The following is a 21,455-nucleotide window of genomic DNA, read 5'->3' on the forward strand; positions in this document are numbered from 1 at the left end:
ATTTCCCTGATCACTCTCAGTATTTGTAAAGGTCCTGAAGAATATTGGGATCTAGGATGCTGTTAGGCAGCCATTTGGATTTGCTATCTAAGGGATATTGAGGTCAGATTTGAAAGTAAAAGTGAGTAAATTCCTTTCAGATTTGATACCAGGTGAAGGAGATGGAGGTTTTCTAAAAGAATCCCAAAATGGAATGAGAGAACATAGAACACATTTTCCCTGGATGAGAGAGGGGGGCAGGGAGGGCACAAGTTGTTCAGTGCATTGTTACCACACTCAGTGGGGTCTGGGTGAAGGGTTTAGCCTGACTACACCCGAGAAGAGACTCTTCCAGTGGAACCTGCTTTATGAGTTTATCTTTTTCAATATGAAGCCCCTCAGTAAGGTAAACTGCTCTGTGAGTCTACCTTTTTCAGCAAGGAGACCTAGCAGCTCTAGAAAAGCAAGGCCCGCTTGTACATATCGAATTAATGGGCCTAGGCTTTTTATCTAACCACCAGAAACCACCTTCAGTCCAGGTGGAGTTCATCTTGTAATACGTGGATTGTAAGATAATGGAGCTAGTGAACCTGGCAGGTCAAACTGTGAATGAGAACAGAGAACAAAATATGCCATGCAGAGAGACCTTGGCTGTGGAAAGTTTATTTTGAGGGTGTTGGTAGTGTATGGCAGGGGGTGGGGGGGAGATGGACACAGAGAGAGGTGATTGAAGGGGAGTGTGTTAGGACCAGGGAACGGTGGGAAGATTTGGGCTCTTAGGGTCTGGGAGGGAGAGTGGCGTCTGACTTGTATAAGGTGAATCTCCCAAGTCGGCTCCCTGGAACTCATAAGAATTCTTTGAGTTTGTGAAAACATGAGTTTAGATACAAATATTGTATAAATGGCAGTATATTTATGCCGGAAATGACTGTAACAGATGTTTTTGCATAATGAAAGTATCTTTTAGGTCTATGATTAGGAAATGACCAAAGAGAATTTAAAGTCTTGATCTCTTAGTATAGTAGCGGTAGCGCTCCGCCAGAGTTAGATTAATAGCTCATCAGAATTTTATTGATTGATGTTAAGACTCTGAATGGCAGCATAATGAGAGAAAAGTCTGATAGGTTGCATTTGTGGAACTTAAAACATCTTCTTATACTCTGAGATGTTTTTACCCTCAGACCTCTGTAACTTGCATTCATTTATACACCTTAAGTCACTTTCTTGTACACTGAAGCATTCTTAGCCTCAGACCTTTGTAAGTTGCACACCTTAACTCACTTACATTTGTATACCTTAAAACGCCTTTTATTTGAGTATGGTGGGAAGTTATGCTGAAATCTGTTTTGTGAGGTTGTCCCTTTTAGACTGGCAAAAACTCTCAGCCATTAAATTGCATCAGAGTTCTCGAGAAGAATAAAATTTTACTTGAGTTATTGATTTAAAAATGACAGAGAACTAGTTGATTGACTACCTAGACAGCCACTCCCAGGGTCCTCCATCTTCATTGAGGGCAAGGGCTTTAGGGCATGATTAGTGCGGGGCTTGCCAGATTTTGGAAGATCTTGTGGTTTAGGAATCTGTAGGAAGACTAGCCTACCTTGCCCTGGACAACCAGGCAGACAATTCTAGTTCACCATTGCCCACTATCTGGAGATCTTCAGGAGTTTAGATGAAAGGCAGTTTCTCAATAGTTATCACTTTCACTTGAAGCAAATTATGGATGGAGGTTATTCTGTGCCTATCTGTCTTCTGTCTTCTATGGAAGAAATGGGGTTGCTGCCAGGAGTCAACCTGTCTCTCTGTTGCAAAAAATTCTTTTAATAATTAAACATTTAAGTGCCATATTTCCCAGCTCTCTGAGCATTTGAGGGCTATCTATTGAGTATATATAAGTTATGACTATAGTATAGGATCTGACTGGAGAGCTGGATCCAAGCTGAGAGATGTGGAGGAATGGTTTACCCAGAGTCTTTTAACTGGTTTTAACTTAGCAGGACAGATTTATATTTGTGAAGGACAAAGAAGAAGAAAAAATTTGCAATAGAAGCTTAACAATCCAACTAACAATAGTGAAGAAGATCTTACAAGAAAGACTGTAGGTTAGCTTTTGTTAATCTAAAATAGATCTTTATAGTATTAAATTTTTATCATTATATAGAATATATTTTAAAGCAAGAGTTGAATTACATATATAATATGTTCTAACACATTTAACCATATATGTATCATTATTTAAAAGTACCTACCAGCTTAAAATATTGGAGAATTATTGATTTTTTTCTTGAAGGAGATACCATAAACAGAGCTTATTAGGACTGCTTAAAACATTTTAAAAACAATTTTAGGTACATGTACACCTACATGCAGTGGAATTTAAGTTACACATAAAGTTAAATGAAAAGTGGCAAGAGGAAGCTCACTTTATCTCTGACTCACAGTTTATAATAATACAGACATGTGCAGGTCTTAAGAGCAAAGAAAAAATAGAGAATCAAAGTTGCAGATTTCTAGCAGGTAGAAGAGAAAAGATCAGCTGCAAGTGGAGCAGGCAGGTGGGCAGGGTCCCAGCAAGCCAGGAGAGCTAGCAAGCAGCAGTCATGTGGCTGCCCATAGCAAAGATGGAAGTTATGTCATTTGACCTAACCTTAGTTAAGATGGCACCTGGAATGGTGGCTGTCACGCGTTTGTCCTTAATTAAGGTGGTGCCTGTCACATGGTGCAAAGCATGGAAAAAAAAACACATGACTTTTTAGAGCAGTCACATGAATTTTAAACAGATTTAGATAACAAGAAAGACATGTGGGACATTTAAAACATCCATTTAAAAAAAAAAACAACACATCATGTAGCCCTGGATGTGGGAGCAGCCTGCTGGGGGCACTCTTTGCCTAGGGGCAGAACATCACAAGTTTGTGGCTCCTTTCTTTCTTAACCCCAAACAAAATGGTGGCAGTTAAGTTGTTGTCCTTAGCAAAGATGGTGACTGCCCACATGTTGTAACTCCATTTAACCATCCACTTGCAGAAGTTCGAAATGTATATGGTTTGGGCAGCCTGTTTCCCACAGGTGAGGTAGAAAGATAAATGACTGGTTCAGACTTCAGGCCATTATCCATTTGTCCATAAGATAACAGGGGCCAAGGGCACAAAGCCCAAAGGACAGAAGAATCCATTTCCTATTACAGGTTGTTGTCGTTTGAAAATGGTCTTTCCCCTTATGCAGCTAGGTCTGTGCTTTTCCATACTGTCCCAAAGCCAGGTTCACAACATTCAGATTTCTCTTAGTTATTTTGGCAAGCTTTGTCTTCTAACTCTCTTTTTACGGTGAACTTTCTGTTCCGGATCCTAGACGTCTCAAAAGGAAAGAGTTGCTGTATCTGAATGCCCTTCCAAATTTAGATGGCCTTGGGCTCATCTCCATTCTGTCTGCAGAGATTGCTAAAGCCAGAGCTCAGAGGAGCCAGACATTGGCTGATTTCTTCAAAATTTCTGACAGCCTTCTGTGTGACAATGTCTTATTTTTATTTATTCATTTTGTCATTTTTTAAAAAAATCCATACTTTTGTTTATTTTTGCATATGAAACAAAACTCATTCATCTCACCTTAGTCCAAATTTAGGGTTTGTTTTTTTCACCACTAACTCTGGATTTTGTAAACAAACAGAAGCTGCTGAAAAATGATAGATCCATACTACCATCTATGAAGAAAATCCTTCCTAATACTTATGAAGGCAGAGTCCATTTTCATTGCAATCTTTAGACTCTTGCCCGGGATAAGCACTCGCAATCTGTAGCAGTTAGGGTCTTTCAAAGATGCAATGTGTCTTCTGGACAGCATTGTCCTCCAGGATATACTGCAAATTTACAAAATAAGAATTTGAAACTACTTTGAGCAGTTATATTCACACCCTATGATGTGTGGTGAACACTTCAACACCCCTTCTCCTCTGAGTTCTCTGCATTCTAAGTGCTGATACAGTGCTCATGGTAGGTTAAGGTGTCTAGAATTCTGTTTCTGCTTTCTCAGTTCCAGTTTGTTAGTAGTAATAATGACTATTTTCTACATTCACTGTGTTTTGACAAGTATATTATTATCTTAAAATTTCATTGTGATGAGGTACTGTGATAAAAAAAGATATTTAGTTCATTTATTATGAAATCTGAGAGTATCTTGAGATGAGACATTTTTCCTGGGTTGAGAAACTCAAACTTGTAGTGAGTAAAGACCGCAATGTGCTGCTTGATAATTTTTTAAATTTTATGATAAGCAAAATCCATGTTTTCCCTGATTCGGGTGGGGGGGGCTGGACACATGTGAAAGTTGAGTTGGGATGTGGCTGGGAAATCAGGTTTTATTAAGCAGAAAAGAAATTCTTTCCATGTCTTTTGCTGATCTAGCCTTTAACCTAGAAAGTGTAGGGTGCTCTTTCTTCCCGGCATGCTGTTCCAAACATCACTCAGGGCTTACTCCCTCGGCCCTGTCTATCCTGCAGACAGACTGACCAACAAGGCATTTATATGAGAACATGTCAGGCTCCGAGTAAGATGAAAGAAGAATCAAGGAAGAACCAGACCTACAAACACACACACATGCACACATATTCTTGTATACGTGCATATACCCGTGTCTGCATACATATAAATGTGTACACACATCTTCATACCACACATATGCATACACATCCATTTACACCTGCACATGAATGAGTCTCCATCCATATGAATATATACGTGCATCTGCACAGACCACACAAACACACACACAAAGGACTGAAAAGGATGACTTTTCTTTGAACTCTTGTCAAACACAATGTGTTTCAGAATAGTGTGAATGTGTATGAGGTTTCTATGGTGTTTGCATATATATGGGATGTATTCTGTGTCACATGCAGGTGGCATGTGGTGTGTGCCATTGTATTGTATGTCTGTATGTATATATGTGATGTGGTATATGTATGTCTCTTTGTGGTGTGTATGTATTATGTACATATGTGGTATGCATATGTGATATGCGGAGTGCATGCAGTATATATGCGTGTGCATATATACTAGGATGTAATGTGTACTTATAAGATATGTATTGTAGGGCTGGAGAGATGGCTCAGCCGTTGAAGGCTAGGCTCACAACCAAAAAAAAATATAAGATATGTATTGTACATGTATTGCATGTATCAGTGTCTATATGTCTGGGGTAGTATGTATGTATGTGTGTATAGTATATGTATCTGTGTGATGGGTGTATATATATGTGGTGTATGTGTAGGTATGATATAAGAAGTCTTGTATGATTGCTTGGTAGTGTATGCATGCATGCCTGATACTTAATATGAGTTGTATGGTATATATGGTCTATGTGATGCGATGTGTGTGAGTAGTATATTTGATATATATGTGGTGGGTGGGTATGGTACATATATGCTGTAATGTTAGTGAAGTGTTAATGTGTGTGATAAATATGTGGTTTGTACATATGTACACATGTGTGTGAGTGGAAGTATGTGATATATGTTTAGTTTTGAATATGTATACTATTCCTTGGGTAAGTGCTGCTCACATCTCTTGCTCAACTGTGGACTCTGACCTATATCGAGGAACTTCTTGTTCTAAGACATGGGCGTGTACTGTGCTGGGTGCTATGGAGAATCTTAGGCATTGAGAAACGAGGTGGGAAAGGACTCAGAAACTGGTCGCCTAGCATTCAGCAGCATCAAATATTGGTTTGTGATGCCCTCTCCCTCAAAAACACTCCATGATTTATTATAACTTTTTCATCTTACAGATAAGGTGCTTAGCTTCTAGAAACTGTAGCATATTTTGTATAACTCCTCCAACTTCTTGATTAGAAGGACTATAACCTACCTTAGATAAACATCTACTTGAACTGTACTTGCATTCTAGTAATGAAGAAATGATGATTGTTTAAACCTTCAACGGTGATGGATTGAACTTGGCAAAGCTCGATAATATACACACCAAATGTGCTGAGGTAAAATTGCTTCCGAGTTGATAAACTGAAACAAATGAATTTAAACTCGAATTGAACTTTAACAAAAGTCATTCATCATATTTTGGTCATAATTTACTTTTTAAAAGGACAGAACAGACATCATCACATTCTGGATGACGGCAGGCTGTGCCGTTTCTGTTTACAAGGTCAACAAGCTTTTGTCTATCTGTGAAGCTTCTTCCACACACAACGAGGTTTAAGTTTCATTTGGAAAAACAAAAATACAAAACATGAATTTTATATCAGTTAGCATGTATGGTTTTGGCCTTACATTTCATGCAAAAACTAAATTTGAAAATATGGAGAGGTGATCAGTGTGGGAGGGACAAGTAACTTTCAGAAATGGACAGCAGAGTTAAATGTCCTAAAGGTTTCATTTTGAGTTGAGTCTAAGATAAAACTGCAAACTATTTGCAATGTATTTCATATACTTAGGCATGAAAAATTGTTAAACAATGAGAGTAACTCTTTTATTTTTCAGACTTTAAGGCATACCTGAAGATCTGGAGTTTTAAATTTAAAAAAATTAATTAAAATTATTTTATCATTTTCCTCTCCTTCCCTCTCACCAACTCTTCCCATGTTCACTCTCCCCACCTCATCCAACCCCTGGCTCCTTTTCAGACTGATGGCCTGTTTTCTTTAGTTATTATTGCTACATAAATATACACATAAACTTATAAATCTTACTGAGTCTGTTTAATGTTGCTTATGTATCTTTTCAAGACTGACCATTTGGCCTTTGATAGGCACATGGGGGTTCATCTCTAAAAAAGACTATTGGTCAGGTCTTATTTAGGCAACCATATTGTTGAGGTATCTTGGGTAGAGTGTACCTGTCTTTTCTAGGAGACACAATCTCACAGCAAGCATTCAAGTCTTTTAGTTATTATAGGCTTTCTGTCCTTTCTTCCATTATGTTTTCTGTGCCTCAGATATAAGAGTTGTGCTTTAGATCCATAACTGTTCTCTGCATTTTGACCACTTATACTTTTCTGTAATGGTTTCTGTTTCCTGTAAAGAGAGTCTCCTTTGATGAGGGATGAGAGATACATTTATCTATTGGTGTAACAATAATTATTTCGAATACTGTTAGAAATTATGATATCATACAAAGTAGCAGTATCAGGTCTCTTCTAAGATCCATGACTTCACCTACCCCAGGGTAGCTGGCTAAGTTTCCAATATCCTGCTTGACTTCCTTCCTGTTGAGCAGACTTCGAGTTTAGTTAGTTGTTGGTTACCAAGATGAGTACCAATATTGAACCTTTAGAGATATTCTACCATGCTGGTCATTGTTGTGGTTCAAAAGCATCACAGATGGGTGGGACTATCTATATTGCTTCCCTCCCTTGGCTTCTTGCTTTGCACCTTCAGTACTATGGAAACTAGACTTCAGAAAAGAGGATTTTAGATAAGATACAGCTAAAATCCTCTGAGTCCTGTATCCAAAGTACAGTATCTTCAGCTATATTGACCTTTCTTTCACCTTTGGGAAGTAGCTTATGGCAATAGCAATAGCCTATATATAGCATGAATAGTAAAAACTCAGAGATAGATATTGAGGTTCCATCAGAAGATCAGAAAAGCAAAGCAACCAATCCACTGAAGAACTCTTACCTCTATGAAATCTTCAGATTGAAAGAGAGCAATTTCCAGTGTCATTCTGACTTATATTCCTCTCTAGTGCTTGGATTAAAGGCATGCACCACCACTACCCAGTCTCCATGGCTAAATAGTGTGACTTCTGGGATAAAAATTGTGTGCTACCACTACCTGGCCAGTATGGGTGACTAGTGCATCTGTTTTACATTCATGTCTTCAGGGAAGCTTTTTATTAAAATACAAATAAAATATCATTACATTTCCCATTTTTGTCTAAAATAAAGAAGGTTATAACTAATATAAGAGAAACTATATACAATAATTATACTAACTATATACAAAACATACAGTCAGTAAATGTATCAACAATGTCTAGTATCCATTTATGCTGCAGTAAATGTTAGGATGTTCTTAGAGAATAATAGTCCAATTCTTTTGAATAAATAACTGCAAGTGCTATTGTTAGATTCTATGGCAGCTCTAGTTCTTATTTTTTGAGGAACCATCTGTATACAATTGTAGCTTACTGACCTACATTAGTACTTCACCAATATTGTATCAGAGTTCTCTTTTTTCCCCCAGTCTTTATCAATATCTAAATTTAGACTGGGTAATAGCAGTCATGGCAACTATAAGACAGTACCTCATCATTTAAGTTATGTGTTCTTACATAGTAGTGATTTGGACATTAGATTGTAAGGACAAAAGATTGTGAGGAAGGTTAATTCCTTCAGTGTTTAGAGATTATTCCATTGTTAGAGATATGTTTGCAGATATTTTCTCCCACTTTATGAGTTGAGTTTCAAACATGGGATTGTTTTCTTTCCTGTGCAGAAACTTTTGCTTTAGTGTAACTCAAACTTTCATTTTTGTGTTACATTGTATGTAGGAAGTCACTGTCAAGATCAATGCCCAGAAGTTCCCTAACCATGTTATTTTTGTTACAGAGTTTCTGGTTTTACATTTAAACTGATATAAAATTGATGTGTGGGTATGTTGTAAGATAAAAAGCCTGGAGACAATTCTTAAGATTATAAAGTCTTGTGTTCAGTTCACTAAATGCTTCTCTGCCTTAGCTTGAAAATACTTCAGGAATTTACTTTTTTTCTTCACCATTCAATAGTTAAATTGATACAGTTAAGTTCATCATTTAAGAATGAATAAACAAAAGTTGTATTAATGTTATATGCAGCACTATTAGGAAAGTATTTGTCTCTTTATTCATATGTTCTAAGAAGATTTGCTGCATATGTATTTGCGAAGAACCACAATGCCAATGGCAGTTTCTGTTTTCAGTGAGATGATGACTTAGTGGGGGAAATGCTGGATATGTTAGGTGGAAAGACAGAGGAGAGAGTGGCTTAAACGTCATCTGCAGGGACTAATATAGGCCCAGTAGGAAGCAGAGACCCCCCAGAGTTTTGTTATAAAATTCAGGCTCCCTCACATGGTTTTTGCAAGATCTGTTTTCTGTAAAACTTTAGACATTATGTTTCTGTGAGCTTTGTGGGAGAAAAAGGGGGGGGAAGTGGTATTTAATGGTGGTGTTAAGTATTCGACAATGACACATTAATGTGCAATGAGAAACAATGTTGGGTTTCTGGTTAACCACTGAAAGGATAAAATAAAAAGGACCTCACCTGCATTTATGTCGCCACGTAAGTAGAACGCACACCCAGAAATACAAATAGTTTAAACTGTTTATATACTTACGTGCTGTGTTGTTTTTGAGCCTCTTTTCTGATGTAAAAAGGCAATCACTACATTATTGAGCTATCTTCACATACTTGGCCCATTCAGTACTGCAATTTGATCAGCTTTTGTATAGTCACAGAATTGAGCCACCACTGCCACAACTGTTGACCATGGTCATCTCCTCAAAGAGGAGTTCTTTATGCTTTAGATATCAAACTCAGCTCAAACAACTATGCTCTTTATTTTTCTTCTCTTATAGTATGTATGAATTTTTTTACTGTATATATATATATATATACACACACACACACACACACACACATACATACATATACAAGGTATATAACTTATTGTGGTATGTATATACATGCACATATGTCATATCATTAACTTCTTTTTGCTTCTCAGTGGTGTGTGTGTGTGTGTGTGTGTAATATTGCATATGCAGATGTGTGTTGCTCATGGCAATCGTGGAGATCAGAGGGTAACTTTCAGGAGCTGGCTCTTGCCTTCTGCATTGTTGAGGTGGAGTCTCTTGGTATCTCTGTTGCTAAGCAATGCATTTCAGGCTAGTTGGCCTATGAGCTTCTGACTCTCTTGTCTGTCTCTACCTTTCTCCTCGTGGTAGGAGTGCTGGGCTTTTTGCTGTGTTGTTATTTTCACATGGATTCTGGAAATTAAATTCAGGCTGTCTGGCCTGCAGGACAAGCACTTTCCCTGCTGAGGCCATATTTCCAGCCCCACATAGTTAACCATTTTTAAATTTTCAGTTTTGTAGGATGAATAGGTTTTGGAGATTGCACATGCCATTGTGGCTTCAGGCAATAATATTTATTATAGACTTAGCATTTTCTTAGAGTGAGTATCTTAAGGGTTACACACACACACACAAAGAGAGAGAGAGAGAGAGAGAGAGAGAGAGAGAGAGAGAGAGAGAGAGAGAGGATGTTTTATACATGGATAGTCACCAGAGCATCACTTATTATGAAGAACCATGGGAAATCCCTATGTACAATTGAGTAGTGAAAGAGGTGACACTGGAAGTTGGGTCATTTCAGGGTCAGTTGAAACCTGGTACAAGGGAAACTCCCAGGAGTCTAGAAGGATGACCCTAGCTATGACTCCTAACTAAAGGGGATATATAGCCCCAACTTACCACCTCCTGTGACCAGGCAAGTCTCCTAGTGGAGGAATTGGGACACCAACTTATCCACATAACCTTGCAACTACAGTCATACACACGTGTACATACCAGTACACCACTGAATGGACTCAATAGGGTGTGTGTGTGCATGTGTAGCATGCGTATCATTTGATACGAATATCTTGATAATTAAATAAGAGGCCATAAACTTGAGTGATACAAGGGGGACACAGGAGGAACTAGAGTGGGTTAAGGGAGTATAAATTATGTAAATACAATAATCAATTGTGAAATTCTCAAAATAAATAATTATAAAGATATACATGTACAGATACATGTAGGCTAGACCAAAATGTTTTTGAAATTTCACCAAAGACTTAACATTCTTGCCATGAAGGTCTTCCACTTATTTGGTTAGTTACCTCAAAATATTTTATGATTTTTGTGGCTATATAAAAGGCGATGTTATATGCTTGTTCCTTCCCAGTCTGGCTGGAGTTGGTGAGCTCCCATTAGCTTAGGTAAACTATTTCAGTGGGTGAACCCATCATGGTCTTGACCTCTTTGCTCATATTCTCATTCCTCCCACTCTTCAACAGGACTTTTGGAGCTCAGTCCAGTGCTCTGATGTGGGTATCTGCCTGTTTCCATCAGTTGCTGGATGAAGGTTCTATGGTGATATATAAGATATTCATCAGTCTGACTACAGAGCAAGACCAGTTTGGGCACCCTCTCCTATTGCTTAGGGTCTTAGCTGGGGTCATCCTTGTGGATTCCTGGGAATTTCTCTAAAGCCTGTTTTCTTGCTAACCCCATAATGGCTCCCTCAGTTGCATAACTGGGGCAAACTGTGGCACCAGAATTTATCCTTACTACTTGTACTGGCTTTTGGGGAACCTGTTCTCTTTGGAGGGATACCTTGCTCAGTCTAGATATAGTAAGGAAGGCCTTGGACCTTCCCCAAAGCAATGTGCCTTCCCCTCTCTGAAGAGTGGATGGGGCTAGGGTGGGGGATATGTAGAGGGGATGAGAGGAGAGGAGGGAGTGGGAACTTGGATTGGTATGTATAAAGAAAAAAGACAGCTTATTTTCTTTTTAAAAATTTTTAAAAATAATATAAAAAATAAAAATAAAATAAATGGAAAAAAGGTGATGTCTCTCTGATTTCTTTCTCAGTCCTTTTATCATTTGTATGTAGGAGGACAACTGATTATTTTTGCATTAATCTTGTATTCCACCACATTACTGAAGGTGTTTATCAGCTGTACAAGTTCCCTGGTAGAATTTTTGAGGTCACTTATGTATACTATAGTATCATGTGCAAATAATGAAAGTTTGACATTTTCTTTTCTAATTTGTATCCATTTGCCCTCCTTTCGTTGTCTTACTGCTGTAGCTAGAACTTCAAGTTCTATATTGAACAGATATGGAGAGAGGGGACAGCCTTCTCTTGTTCCTGATTTTAGTGGAATTGCTTTGTGTTTCTCTCCATTTAGTTTGATGTTGGCTGTCGGCTTGCTGTATATTGCTTTTTATTATGTTTAAGTATGTTCCTTGAATCTCTAATCATGGAGATTTCTCATAATCTCATGGTATTTTTCATCATTAATAAATAGGTATTGAAAGATTTTTAATGTGCTCTGTTGTTCCCAAAAAGAAGCTTACAGATTAGAATGAGGACATGACAGTGTCACCGAGTTTATATTAGTGGTGATTACAACCATTGCGTTTATTTTGATGTTCCTTCCTTTGAATCTCATTCTAATCTCAGATGTGAATTTGATGCTGAGATGGAAGGGAGAGACGAGACAGCACTAGAGGAAACCCTCAAGAGAGCAGGTCAAGATCAACACAGGGTCTGGAGGTCACTCCATGTTTCCACCTTTTGACACTGACTGTGACAGAAATATGATACTTTCAGATTCCCAGGTGAAGAGTGCCAATGTGAATACCCTGCTCAACATTTGTATGGTAAAGAAAATGCTCTTTCCTCTTGGCTTCAGTGGAATTATCTGCTCTAAGAGACTCCTCTTGTACTTGTATTCAAATAATATCCAGATCTGTGGTATGATCCTTGGATTTCTGTTCTTCCCCAGCTATTTTTCTCCTGTGCGGTCTTACCTGGTCTTGATATCTTTAAGTATGCCTACATTACTGCGACATTCGCCTTTATGTTTTCTAAACTGGACTCTCCATTAAAGCCTAGAATTATCCCTGTGGGTATTGAATGTGGCTGAAGGGTGGCTCTTTATTTCCCATCCCCACCAAACCTTGATTCTTTCAGTTTCCCTTTGCCATTAATGAACTCATTTCCTTCTTGCAGTTGCTGTGTCCCAGAAAAGAAATAATTCTCATCTCACCTCCAACAAATTCCATGCATTCTGTTCCTTGAATCTGGCCATGTTTCCTCATTTCCATGGCAACCCTCCTAGAACATAAGCTACCTTATGGATCCCTACATTGGCTCAATAGTGTTTAGTTTGACTTGTTTTCTCTCTGTCTCTCTTCAGTTTATTTTCCATACAGTAGCTTTGGAATGATCTAACAGGACAAGTCAGATTGGGTTTCTCTGGTTGGAACTGTCCAGTCATTTACCCTTGTACTCACAGTAATTCTGAATAGAAATTGTTGCCAGTGTCTGACCTTATCTTCAACTCTTACCCTTGTTACATTGTTCTGCCTAATCCTTTTCCAGTTTCTTTCAAGAATACAAGGGTCCGGGTTCTTGATAATCCTACACTTGTACTGTGCTCTGCTGTTTGACCTCTGAGCTCTAGCTAATTGACTCCCCTTGGCTTCCCAAATCTCATCCAGTGTTCATGTTGATCCTACTCTTCCCGCCCTTATATGTCTCATCACACTGTTTTAAGCCCGTCACAGCTATCATTTCTTCTTATTCTTCTTTAGTTTAGAGATTATGCCCCTTGATGGGAACTACCATGTTGCATTTTTTCCTGGGAAAACAGAGAGGAGGATTGGGCATGAAGAAGAAGTTACAGTGCCATTTTGAAGGTCTCTAGAGACAGGAATGCTCCTCTATGCTCCTCCCTCTCCCCGCTGAGCTCTGACTCTAGGGTTTCTATAGTTTTCATGAGATGTGGTTTTCTTACACACTTTCAAAACCTTTACTTGAGTCTTACTCTGTTTCTTATACTTAAAACAAAGTATTGTTTAGGGCTCTTGCTCACAAGGACATATAATTCTGTCTCTAAAGTGAAGAAGTAGGGTCTTGTGAGTTACACTAAAATGCTTTCGGTTTCAAAAAAGATAAAGACCTTCTTTTCCTGCTCATTAAATTTCTCAGTGTTTATGCCCAAAAATGATAATTGTTTGAGCTCTGGTTCCCTTTTCAATCATTAGTCAATACCAGATGCATACATAAATACAATATATGTGGGTGTGTGTATGTGTGTATATATACACACATACATACAGCTATATATACAACTATATATATAGTTTTATTTATATAACATTTTCAATAATTATCTACCACGAAGCTTACCAAGTCAAAATAATGACTATATCTGCCACTTCAAAATTTTATACCATCTTACACTTGTCGGAATGGCTAACATCAAAAATACTGAGCACAGATTATGTTGGAAAGGATGCAGAGTAATGTGTATACTCCTCCACTACTGGTGGAAGTATATACTTGTACAGTTACTCTGTAAATCAGCAAGTTGCTTTCTCAAAAAACCGATAATCAATGAATCTCAAGAACCAGTGATACCACTCTTGGGCATACACCCAAAAGATGCTTGATCACACCACAAAGATACTTAGTCAACAATGTTCATAGCAACATTCTTCATAATAACCAGAACCTAGAAATAATCTAGATGCCCCTCAACAGAAGAATGGATAAAGAAAATGTGGTACATCTATATAATGGAATATTACTGAGCTGTAAAAAAAACAATGACATCATGAAATTTGCAGGAAAATGGATGGAAGTAGAAAAATCACCCTGAGTGAGGGAACCCACACCCAGAAAGACAAACACCATATGCACTCACTCTAAGTGGACATCAGAAGTAAATCAAAGATAATCAAACTAGAATTCACAGATCCAGAGAAACTAGGTAACAAGGAAGACCCTAAGAGGGATGATAGATCTCCCTGGGAAGGGGAATTACCTGTGATCTCCTGAGTAAATTGGGGGTGAGGAGGGGCAATAAAGGGGAAAAATGGGGGACGAGAACATGAGGAAACAAGATGGTTGAGTTGGGGAGGGATGAAGTGGAAGGGCAATGAAAGAGATATCTTGTTAGAGAGTCTTTGTGGGGTAATGGAGAAGCCTGGTGCTAGGGAAATGTTAGGGGCAGTCAGAACAAAAACACCTCTCGCCAGGGTAAAGGCATGGAGGTTAGAAATATAGCAAAGAATATGAAGACGCAAGTGAAAATAATAAAATGGAGAAATATATAGGATAGTAGCGGAAGGGAATTTCTATGAGTACTTAAAATTCACCCGCGTTTAATTTCCAACTGTTTAAAATACCCCTGACCACAAAAGGTAGGAGTAAGACAAAAAAAAAAAAAAAAAAGACTCTGTTAACATGATACAAGGAAATGAACCGAACATACCGATTGAAAGTTGTGGGCTACATTCATAGTTAAACATTCTGTTGCTAGAACAAAATAAGTGAAGCTTACACCTTAGACCATTCTGTAGTTAAACCATTCCCTGGGTCAAATCCCAAGTTATCTCCATAAAGGGAACTGGAACTTAGTTGGATCCTTAGACTCTTATTTGAGGTAGGGACAATCCACTTCTCTATTCCTGGAGTAAAAGGTCTGGTTATTAGCCACACCTGTTGACAATAACCTTGAGAGAGCAGAACTCTCTGCTCAACTTCTAGGTGGGACCTTTGTTGGAGGTAAAAGCACAATAAACTTGAAAAAACTCAAGGAAAATTTCAGCTCTCTGACCTCTGGTCAATGTGGAAACAGGCTCACATTTTCAGGCCTCCACAGGGAGACACCCAGGAATCCACAAGGATGACCCCAGCTAAAACTCCTAGCAATAGTAGAGATGATGCCTAAACTGGCCCTCCCCTGCAATCAGACTGTTGAATACCCCAACTGTCATCATAAAACCTTCATCCAGTAGTTGATGGAATCAGATGCAGAGATCCACAACCAAGCACAGTCCAAGCTCTGGGATCATCTACAAGGCAGAGCAAGGGAAGCCATAGTTTCCTCTGTCTGTGTGCTTGTCTCTTAGCAGACCCCAGCCTGGGTGTGCGGGATGTAGAAACTGCTAGTTGTGAGAACCCAAACCAGATAACTGACGTGCTGAATTCTGTGCATGCCCTAGATGAGCACTGAATTGTGGGAGACAGTCACACTTAAAACGTCCTCAAGCATCCTGCTTTTTATCCTTGCCTCGTTTCCTGGGAATGCTCCAAAATAGCCTCTGGTCATGTTCTCTGTTCCATAATGTGTAACGCAAACATTGTGCGATCTCTGGAATCATGCCGCCAGTTTTTCAGCCTTCGAATACTTTATTTAGATGTTTTATCTTTTTCTCACCTCTTTAAAATTCAGGGGCAGGATCAAGCAAATAGAGAACTGTTTGTTGTTGTGTGTATCCCAGGATGTTCTGTGTATACCAACAACCTCCCATGCTTTGCTCAGGCTGTCTTGACATCACCCTTTCTCATTCATCCTGTCAAATACTGTTTAGTCATGGGGACATTTACTGAAAACACATTAACTAAACTAGTGTACAAACTGTAGAGAACTCTCTATTTGGAACTCTGGGGTGTATCAAATTATGGCTAGATGACAATTTGAACTCAGATTACATAGGAAATGTATAGAAAATGTAGAATTTTTCCTGAATGATATCATAGCAGGCATGTCTTGCCTCTGTGAAAATAGAACTAAGCTAGCTTAAGCTCTCTCTCTTTTTCTCTCCCCCCTCCCGTGTGTGTGTGTTTGTGTGTCTGTGTGTGTGTATTATAAAGAAGGCAGTATACAGAGAAATGAGGAAAGTAGAACCTGAGTTGTTCAGATGACCTCACTTTTACCCAGAGCTGGACTTTGAGTTATGAGAATGTGATGCAGGAAGGTCAAGAGTACTGAGGGATGTGCAGAGGAGCATATCACCTGGTGTCCCTTTCAGATCATCTTCTACCCGTGATTCAAAGCACAGGAGTATAGAGAGGAATCTGAATCCAGGTTTTATTACTCTGGTAATGCCACATGTCATGTGGTAAATGAGGACAAGGCTGGTAGAACAAGTGGCCAGGTGACACCAATGCATTGACCACATGCAATTTATTTGCTTGATGAAGACAAAACCTTGTTTTATTTGATTGATGTGGGATTCTCCTCTCTATGCTGTGAATATCATTGGTTAATAAAGGAATTGCTTTGGGCCTATAGCAGATATAAATATTGTTAACTGTAATTCTTGCTTGATACCTATTTTGTTATATGTAATTTTACTATATTAAAGTTAAAACCTTCCTTTTCATTTAAACAGAAAAGGGGAGGTAATGGGGGATTCCTCTCTGTATGCTACAAATATCATTGGTTAATAAAGGAACTGCTTTGGGCCTATAGCAGAGCTATAGGGGAACAGAGCTAGGTGGGGAAAACTAATTGGAATGCTGGGAGAAAGGAGACAGAGTGAGAGAGAAGCCATGTAGCCCTGCTGGAGACAGATGCTGAACCTTGCCAGTAGGCCACAACCACGTGGCAATACACAGATTAATGGAAATGGGTTAAATTAAGATGTAAGAGCTAGCCAATAAGAAGTTAGAGCTAATGGGCCAAGCAGTGATTTAAATAATATGGTTTCTGTGTGATTATTTTGGTTCTGGGCAGCTGGGATGAACAAGCAGCTCCTTTCAATATTTGATAGTATGACATATTGAAAAGAGAAATAGATACAAGAAATATAGATACATGTTTAAATACAGACATAAGTTCATATGTACAAATAAATAATATTTCAAGCTTCCCTGAAAATTTTTTATTCTTTACTGCAATATAAAGTATGTCTTATTATTTGGATGATTCCCAAGGAATCTGAGAAAATAAAAATATTTAAAACATCTCCTCAATGTTATTGATTTGAAGCAAACACTATTGGATGTTAACACTTGGACAGTCTTGTAGGAGATGATTAGAGGCCACATTAGAAATCCTGTTACTGTTAACAAATTCTCCTTAAAAATATGGAAAGATCAGAGAAAAGAATTCACCTGAGAGTTTCCTCATCATCGGCTCCTGAAGGTTCTCACTGATCCACATCAGGGTGCACGGGAAGATGGCATTCACGTCTGTGTGGGAACACGAACATGGACTTGGAAGGCAGAGCCTGAACTTGAATACTAATTCGACATCTTTACTAATACAGAGTTAGGCTTTAGTGACTCCACTCACAAAATAATGTATAAAAATCTCTTAGAACAGTGTCTTCTGTAGCAGTAACACTGAAACCAGTGCTGTTGACCGTGACTGTTGATAATCTATCTACTCACCATCCTTCTCGGCATGTTTTCATGGTAGGAAACATTTGCTCTCGTATGTGCTAGCATGCAAAATGTCTCATCTTTACTCATTTTCAAAAGATTATTTGGTTTTATATTTTTCCTATTATTTTCCTGTATCATGGTGGATATAAATATAACTACTTTTACACATAAATCCAAGAAATCTCTGATGTTCCCATATGGAAATTAAATAATGAAAAGGTGACCATGGCGAACAGTATCATTTTATTTTGAGTGTATTTGACTTAATCTCATGTAATAGGAACGGCGGGGCTGTGTCCCGCCACCCAGCTAGCTTTACACCCGAAATAATTACACCGAGACTGTATTCTTTTAAACACTGCTTGGCCCATTAGCTCTAGCCTCTTTTTGACTAATTCTCACATCTTGATTAACCCATTTCTAATAATCTGTGTAGCACGATAAGGTGTGGTTTACCAGGAAAGATATTAACCTGCGTCTGTGTCGGGTGGGAGAATCATGGCGACTGCCTGACTCGGCTTTCTTTCTCCCAGAATTCTGTTCAATCTACTCTGCCTACCTAATTTTCTGTCCTATTAAAGGGCCAAGGCAGTCTCTTTATTTAACCAATGAAATTAACACAAAACAGAAGACTCTTCCCCATCAATCTCAGACTACAGGTGACATTTAGGTGTGCTGTCTACACTCGACTTAAACAGGTTGTAAGTTCCTCAAGGATTCTCTGAAGCACCATGCCTTCCAAACCTAGAGAGAACAAATTCCAACTGCATCTCAGCGGCCTTCAGAGGGACGGAAGGGATGAAGCCTGGCCAACATCAAGAAAGAAACCACCCCAGGCATTTTTGAAATTTAAAAGAGCAGGGGAAGGACTTCAGTTTGGGTGTCTGTAGGGGTTACTCCAATGGTTTTCTGGGTTTCAGTTAGCTTTTGAGTTAAAGACGCTTTTAGAGTGATTGTTAGAAACCACAAATGGGGTAACGTCATTCTAGTTGGTGAAAGACTGAACTGCTTCCTCTCTAAAACCAGGGACAAAATCATGTCTGTTCTTGCCATTTCCTTCTGGCAGTCCTGCGCAGTTCAACAGGAAAGTAAAATGAAATTCATCTGGGTATACAGACAATAGTGTTCCACCACTGCCCGACTGATAGAAGTAATCCTTAGCAACCTGATTTTGACAATAGGTTTTAGATGTCATGCCAAAAAACAAGTAAAGAAACATCAACAAATTGAAGTTCACCCAAATTAGAAAATTTTGATTTTAAAAGAAACCATCGAGGATGTAAAAATAATCCCATACAGTGGGAGAACAGTTTGGGGAATCATCTATCCAATAAGAAACTTGCATCTAAAACACAAAAATAAAGACTTTGTATGATCCAATAATTAAAAGAAAGCACCAATTTTTAAAGTCAAAAAGATGTTTGACTAGATAGTCCCTAAAGCCCAATGTGTGGAAGGAAAGCTAAGAAGAGCATGAAAAGATGCTTGGAGTTGTTAGTCATTACAGAATGCCAATCAAAGCCATGTGAGGCAGCACTTCACATCCATTGAGGGATCCCCAGGAAACAAGCCGGTTAACAAAGTGTTGGCAAGGTGCTGGGATGTCAGAACTCTTATAGACTATTGAATCATGCATGAATTATGACACTTCAAGACAATTTCTTAGTTCCTCAGACAACTGTGAGGATTACTAAATGATCCAGCCCTTCCACTCCTAGGTACACATGCAGGAGAAATGAAGATAAATATTTATCATCTGGTAAATACAAAAATTAAATGTGATATTCCCAAATAATAAAATATTAATCAGTATAAGATTAAATAAACAACTAATGCATGATGCCAATAGATAGAGCTTAAACATAAGCAGCAAATGTAATATTGATCAGTAGTGAAGAACAAAATATGGATTGTATGATCCTCATATTTCAGAAACTTCTAAAATAAGAAAATTCCTAGAGACAAAAGGCAGATGAGTATTTGTTTGTTCCTGAGGGAGAAAACTGGGGGTAAAGATTGAATACTGTTAGTTATGGCACATCTCTTGAGGGTGATGAAAAAAATCTTGCATTGTAATAATGATGGCTGACTTGTGATGATTAAACTGTCTTCCATGAATGAATCAATGGTATGATATATCACATAACTTAACAAATAAAGTTGTTTTTAATGCTCCAGATAGGCCCTGAGTTTGTTCCAGTCATATAACGTCCTCTAACGTTTCCCGATTTGGTCAGGTCACTGAGCTTTCTCTAGAAACTCTCCTGGCTATACCGTGCTTGGAGCACCACCATGTACTCCATGTGCAGCTCATGGAGTAGCCGGGAGCTCAGGAGAAGTCCGCAGTGTGAAGCTGATGTTCTCTACACACTCCTAGTGTGGGAAGTTGAGAGTGGAAATTTGCTACCCCCTAACATGTCTTTGCCTCCAACTCTTGCCTTTAAATAGTACAATGAAAGTGTGCACTAGGCAGCTGAATATCTCAAGCGCCAAACATATTGCAAAATACTGATGAATTGATATTAAGCAACATATTAAGCGCACCCACCCACACCACACGAAATGTAGGACCTTAAAAGTTAGATCATCAGTTATTTCTGTGTGTGCTATAGAAAGTGACTAGCTTTTGTGACTAGCTCTTTTTCTTTTCTCTGAAACAGACTTGTGGTTGAGCACAGTGGGAGTCCTTCGCAGAGTGGATTCCCTGGGAAGCAGGCCTCACTCAGTACAGTGAGTGTCTGAGGTTTGCTGAATTATATGATGCGAAGTTTCAGTTCTTTTTTTAAATTTTTCACTCAGCCTCTTCGAGGACAGTAAATGGTACTTTTTACCGTCTGGTTTTAAATTAGTGGCAGAGCCTACGTTTCCTGTGTTAGGGGGTATTGCCAATAGCGCTTTTTCTTAGGACAATGAACAAAGTAAATTCCAACTTCAGAACTTCTGATATGTGGTTCAGCCCTATAAAGAAAAGCATCTTTTTATCAGACAATATGTAATGATGGAACAAATGCTTTTTAAAAGCTTCCAAGGTAATATCTGGAGATCTCCTATCCCCTGTTCTCCTGTGTGCCCTAGAAATGGCCTTGGTGGGCCTGGCAAATGGGCTGGCTGCAGATTTTGAAGAATTGATTACTTTTTTTTTTTGTGATTTCCATATTAGTGCAGTTCGAAGTGGTAAATCTATGGAATATTCTCTTGGAGTCTGGGATAAAAGTAGCCCTGGGAGGGGGGTGGGAGTGGAGATTCCTAGTGAGAAAGGCACAGCCTGCTGAGTGAGAGATGTGTGTGTTCCTGACAGCCAGTCCTGGAAACAGGCTCTCTGCCGGAACCAAGAGACTATTCTGTGTGCCACTCACAGGAGGCGAAGCTCCACCCCGAAGTGTGGCTGCCTTTGTCATTTTAATTGGTCTGTGTTTGTGAAGTGGGGCCTCTATTTACTTATAGCTTGGGGCTTGTGTTTACCAAGCCTGGTGGAGGCCAAGTGACAGGGCTCCTGCAAGCTCTCCCGCAGTATCTTGAGGCACTTTC

General features: G+C 38.8%; 1 protein-coding gene across 2 annotated transcripts in view; it reads left to right on the plus strand.

Annotated features, from left to right (window-relative positions):
- LOC130888055 (suppression of tumorigenicity 18 protein) overlaps positions 1–21,455 on the plus strand; it is a 245,577-nt gene that overhangs the window by 94,201 nt on the left and 129,921 nt on the right. The window lies entirely within an intron of this gene.

The sequence above is a fragment of the Chionomys nivalis genome, chromosome 16, assembly GCF_950005125.1.
Source record: "Chionomys nivalis chromosome 16, mChiNiv1.1, whole genome shotgun sequence".
In the NCBI taxonomy this organism is placed as follows: domain Eukaryota; kingdom Metazoa; phylum Chordata; class Mammalia; order Rodentia; family Cricetidae; genus Chionomys; species Chionomys nivalis.